Below are 6646 nucleotides of genomic sequence, written 5' to 3' on the forward strand. Positions count from 1 at the left end.
TATCTATCTATCTATCTATCTATCTAAATCCACTCACAGAAAACTTGAACCCCTTGATTTCTATGGTGTTGTTATTGCCGTAATCTACAACAGCCAAATGAACTGTGAATTACATTTACATATAACATTTAAAATCATTTTCTTTTTTAATTTTGTTTTAGTAGGGTTTTATAGAAGGAAACATGAAACATGTTTATTGTACGTTACAAAGAGAACAATGGAAACAAACTACTATAACACAAATATCAAATGTACAGCAATCCCCACACTGGAATACAGTTAACAAAACAGATATCGGTTGCAAATAAATCAAATGACGTACATACTAAACTTTTTTTTTTTCTCGGAGCGAGAGCTTCCTTTGGCTGCGCTCTGATGTGGAGGTGAGTTTGTGTTTGGCTCGGGACGCTCCGTCACTTGTCATCATCAGAGCTCTGCAGGCGGTCAGAAGATAACTGCTTTAAACAAGCACTTGATTACGACTAATGCAGACACAGCAGGAGGAACTGAGCCATGACTGTAAGTGAGTGTGAGGAGGGGCCAGAGTCTGGCTTTGAAGTAAACAAGATGGATATCTGCGCTGTTTACGTTTTAATTTGGTGCCCAATTGTACGAAGATTGGCTACAAATTGAAAAATGAAGATCAGATGCAGGAGTGTGTGTGTGTGTGTGTGTGTCCGCTTTGATTTCCAACCACCTATTTTGCTGGTTGAAACCGGCACTGATCACACAAACACTCAACCTACCGGTAACCTCAGTGCATTTCAACACTCTCACCACACACACACACACACACACACACACACACACACACACATGCAACCCTAACCCTAAACCTACCCCTTACAGAAAACCTGTTTGCATTGTTACACTTTCAGATAAACATCATTTACTATTTTTAATATTTTTCCCCTTAAAATGTCAAAAATTTCAGGTTTTAAACACACACACACACACACACACACCAGGCCTTTGCTAAATCAACTACCAAGCTGTGGTCACCATAAAATACATTTGACTAATTTTTTGTCACATATGTGAGAGATATAATGTTTATTGAGCTCTACTGGGGCTGTGCTACTGCCGCACACGACACAAACATCTTGATGTCATTAAGACATCATTAAAGACACGAACGGACTGTGAGAGACTAAACCCATCACACTGTGAGTCTATAAAGTCAACATGAAATCAGAATGGACCCTGTTTACATTCTTAATGAATCCGTTATCTGGTCCTATTGTGCACAATTCATCAGTGAATGTTATTGTAAAGAGAAAAAAAAAAAAGTTTATTTTAATGCATTTCTTGACCTCTGAACTGATTTTTCCTTCTGTTGATATAATCGAGGTCATGTGGACGGGAAAATAATATTAGCCAATTAGTGACGTTTAATCATCCAATCAAGTCCTGTTGGATACAGTATACATGTTGCATTTCAGAGATTAAATATTTTTAACAGCTGCAGTTTCTTGTTGTCTTTAACCCAATAAATCCTACTGCATCATATTTGATATGCATTTCTAAATCCTCTAATGAGGCCTAATTGAAACTTTGCTGTTAAACCTGTAACTCACAATCTACTCCAAGCCTTCTGTCGTCTGATTGATAGTTTAGAGTTTTTTATCCAGTAAAGCTCTTTTAGTGTAAATGTACAAGCGTTCAGCTTCAGCTGCTGCTTCTTGTGTCAAATCTTGACTGATTTTTATCAAGTAAACCTCAGAATAATATTCCAGGATGGACACTTACTGTACTGAAGCAGCTTTCAATCTCATCTTACTAAGACATATTATTGGAGATATAGAGTGACAACTGATATTTAGAATCATTTTATGTCAGTATCTGCTATACTGTTATATATGCTATATATCTCCAAATTGCATATTTTTGCTCAGTTTAAGTCTCTGAATAAAATTTTGCACAAATGCATTTTCTAAATGTTCAAAACAGTGTTTTATTAGCAGAGGTGTAAAGTATTGGAGTAAATGTAATTAGTTACTGTACTTGAGTATCTTTTTGGGTACTTTGTAGTTGTACTGAGTATCAAAGATATTAGCAACTTTTACTCTCTACTTCACTACATTTTTGAATGAGTATCTGTACTCTTTACTCCACTACATTTGAAATGAGTGTTGCAGTTACACATTAAATTTTGCATGGACCTAGCTTTTTCTGCAGCAGTTTATTTCTGCTACAAAAGACATGATACTGCCTATTACAGGTCACTGAAAGTACTGCATCTTGTGCGTTTTGCCCTTACTCACCCAAACTTGTCAACAAGGCTACTTTATGTGAATGCGAGTTCCTTAAGTATTTGTGAATCACAGGTGTTTTATATATGAGATGAGGACATGACTGCAACATTATTTTATTTATCCATTATACTGAAGAGAACTTTTTTAAAGATATTGTTTTTTTGTTTGTTTGTTTTGTAATTTTGAGGTGTTAGAAAATAAACATGATTGCTCTCCTCACAAATCAAATCTCTTTCTTGTTTTTGTTTCATGCTCTGTGCCTTGCCCTGGACTTTTATGTCACTTCCTGTCTCCCGTGGTGTTTGTAGTCAGTTTGTAGTCCGTTTGTTCATTGGTTCCCCTTGATTAGTCTCCCCAGGTGTATCTTGTTAAGCTTGTTAGCCCCCTGTGTGTATATATAGCCCTAGTTTTTCTTTAGTTCCCTGTGAGTTGTTGAATGTAATGGTTGTCTGTTTGCCAGTCATTCTGTTCTTTGTTCCCTTTGGTTTTTACCTTATTGTTTGTTCTAGTTTTTCCAAGAAATACCAGCACATAGATCCTTGCCTCTGCCTGTTTTCCGCAGCTTCTCCACAACGTTACAGTTTTTCACTGGCATGTCTCTTTGACTAGTGCATCTTTGAGCCTATATTTAGTATAAGTAAAATACTTAAGTACTGTTAAGGTCAGATACTCTTAAGACTTTTACTCAAGTTGTTTTGAAATTGGTGACTTGTAACGTGTAGTGGAGTAATTTTCACTGTAAGGTATCTGTACTTTTACTCAAGTATGGTTTTTAGGTACTCTTTACACCTCTGTTTATTAGACAGATGCAGAAATCTGCATGTATTGCAGTATCTGATTGACTGATCGATCAGGATGCATTATCTCTCGGTGATCATTAATGTTTATCAGTGATCGGCCACCCACTCAGACCCTCACAAATAAAGAGGACGAGTCTCAGCTGTAAAACTACAGCTCACATTCAGACTCATTACCTTCCTGCTGTCACTCACACACCACTGACCCCTTAGTCCTTTCCCACAGAGTGTACACACACACACACACACACACACACACACACACACACACAAAAATGTCTGCGTTTATTTTTCACCTGCATGCTGATCTAAGATTTCATGATACTCTTAAGACTTTTACTCAAGTTGTTTTGAAATTGGTGACTTGTAACGTGTAGTGGAGTAATTTTCACTGTAAGGTATCTGTACTTTTACTCAAGTATGGTTTTTAGGTACTCTTTACACCTCTGTTTATTAGACAGATGCAGAAATCTGCATGTATTGCAGTATCTGATTGACTGATCGATCAGGATGCATTATCTCTCGGTGATCATTAATGTTTATCAGTGATCGGCCACCCACTCAGACCCTCACAAATAAAGAGGACGAGTCTCAGCTGTAAAACTACAGCTCACATTCAGACTCATTACCTTCCTGCTGTCACTCACACACCACTGACCCCTTAGTCCTTTCCCACAGAGTGTACACACACACACACACACACAGACACACACACAAAAATGTCTGCGTTTATTTTTCAACTGCATGCTGATCTAAGATTTCATGGTCAAAAATGATATATTATTACATTGTATAATATATATATATATCTATATATATATATATATGCTAAAATGTAACTAATAAATGTGTCAATACTACTACTACTAATAATAATTAATAAAAAATCTAAACTTGCTAAAATTAACTTAACTTGAAGAAAAAAAAATAGTTTGTTACCACATTGCAAATAGAAAGCTATGTGCATAATATGGAAATAGTGATATAATAATTTGAGATGCTGATGATACTTGGATGAAAAAACTGGAAAACTTGTGAAAAAGTTAGTACCATAGTTTTTTTTAGCTAGTTAGTCTACAACATTTTTGTATGTGGGAGAAAACAACAACAAAAAAACTTTTACTTTGACATAAGTACAGTGTTCTATGTACATAAGTTCCACTTAATCACAGTACTGCAAAAGCACAATAACAATGCATGTTACTTTAAAAAAATAAGGTATTCTGTTAATGTGGATTATTATCATATTAACATTTAATATTGTAAATAATAACCTAATAATATAAGTTACTGCTTTTAAAACAGTGGCTCAAGACTCGCCATGTTTATCATGGTTTATCCATCAGGAGAGCTGTGATAACACTTTCATTCTGCTGTTTTTGTGGAAGCAGCTCTGCTGTTTTAGATAAGCACATAATAAACACAGTCTGTGTGAATGGCAGTAACCTGTGAAAACATGAATCCAGCTCACAAACACGTGGCATGCATACACCGTGTTCTGCCTCGCAGCGTCTCTCATCTGCTCTGTGCTGATGTTGTTTTGAGTCTCACACTATCTGTCCTGTCAGCAGGTGGCTGTTCGGGAATATCAGCCTCTTCCGGGATCTGCTTGTTTTGTGTCTTATCACACCTGTTCACAGCCTCCCCTCCCTCTGATGTTTAGGGAAAACGAGTTTGGTGAACATACGTAATTTGTGAAAATCTCACCATAATAAAATGTATAATTGCAGTATAATTGTTTGGATGTATACTGAAAAAAACAACAACAACTATATTTTGTTTTGCTTTATATTTTATTATATTATATATTACAGTTGAAATGCTAAATTTTTAAATAAAAACAATTAAGTGCTAAATGAAATAATATTATTAAAGTAGCATGGTTTAGCTAAATAGCTAAACTTTTACTTTTTAGGATCAGCCTAAATGCTTATTACTGTAATAAGTTGATTGCTAACAGTCCATATTAGCAAAAAGAAACACCTTTAAAGGAACAGTTCTCCCAAAAATGAACATTTACTGAAAATGTGCTCACCCTCAGACCATCCAAGATTAGAATGAGTTTGGACAGGAGTGCTGTGGATTACTTGTGGATTATTGTGATGTTTTTATCAGCTGTTTGGACTCTCATTCTGACGGCACCCATTCACTGCAGAGCATCCATTGCTGAGACACTGCAATGCTACATTTCTCCAAATCTGATGAAGAAACAAACTCATCTGCATCTTGGATGATCTGAGGGAGAGCATATTTTCAACAAATGTTCATTTTTGAGTGAACTTCTCTTCTCAGTTATCTGACTCTCTGCGTCTCATGCTCTTGTTGAGTTGTGTTCCTCTATGAATGTCATGTGCGTCTCCATGACTTCTGTGTGTGTTTGAAACTGGCATTGCTCTCAGCAGAGGTCAGCTCCTGTGGCTCTTTGAAGCCTGTGAACTGCATGTGTAGTGGAAGTGTAGGAAACAGGTGCTGCTCAACTCCAGCTGCTCTGCCTCTAGTTGATGTCCTTTATAAAAGACAGATGCAAAACCAGAGCAGAGATACAGAGTGTTAAACTTCTACAAACAAACACATTCAGGCTTCATTTGACTGTGTTAAGAATGGAAGACAGTATATGCAAGATATTTACTTCCCTAAAATGATTTGAGTTTATTTAGTTATTGTCAATGTGTGTATCTTGTCATTGGTTAAAAAAGTGCTTTATTGATGGTACTTGAACTTTAAAAAATAAATACATAAATAAATAAATAAAAATTGTATGGCAACTTGGCAAGTGCCATTTTCTTTATTATGTTGTTATATTGCCTTTTGAAATAGGACATAACAAAGGCCTGGCCAGAAGCCAGAGTTATTATTGTTAACTAAAACTTAAACTAAAACCATAAAAATGTTATTAAAACAAAAATAAACTTTAACTAAAACAAAACATTAAACATATTTTCTGATTTTTATTTAGTTAAAGTTTAATTGCTAAAATAACTAAACCTTAAAGAAAACTAAAATTAATAAATAAATATTGATAAACACTACACTACACACACACACACACACACACACACACACACACACATAAACTAATAAAATAAGAAAAAAAAAAAAAAAATAATAATAATTCTAGACTGCTTTGTACTACTAAATAAATAATAATAATTCTATTTTTTTTTTTTTTTTTCAGTAGAGAAAGTCTGTCATTTTTAAATGTGTATAACAACTAAAAGTGTATTGATGTCCAATTTTAGTGACTTATTAACATACAGATGACCTCAAATCTAAAAAAAAAAAAAACACATGACTAAAAGCCACAAAACTCAAATTAATATTTGTTAAAAATAACTTAACACTTAAGTGTAATATTAACATTTTGGTAAAAAAAAAAAAAACATTAGGAAGTGGAAAAGATCAGATCAAACTTAATTATTCCCATTAACAAACCATACAAAGATGAGCACACATGCTCACAGACATACTCATGTGGAGACAGAGGTGGCTTTCTCAGGCAGGACTGGCATGTTTGCAGCCACCTCCTTAAAGCCATGTAGATGCAACAAAAATAAATGGCCCCTGACAATGTGTTAATCCACTCTTACAAAGCGT

The sequence above is a fragment of the Sinocyclocheilus rhinocerous genome, unplaced genomic scaffold (genome assembly GCF_001515625.1).
Source record: "Sinocyclocheilus rhinocerous isolate Xijiao unplaced genomic scaffold, SAMN03320098_v1.1 scaffold1850, whole genome shotgun sequence".
Taxonomy (NCBI): Eukaryota; Metazoa; Chordata; class Actinopteri; order Cypriniformes; family Cyprinidae; genus Sinocyclocheilus; species Sinocyclocheilus rhinocerous.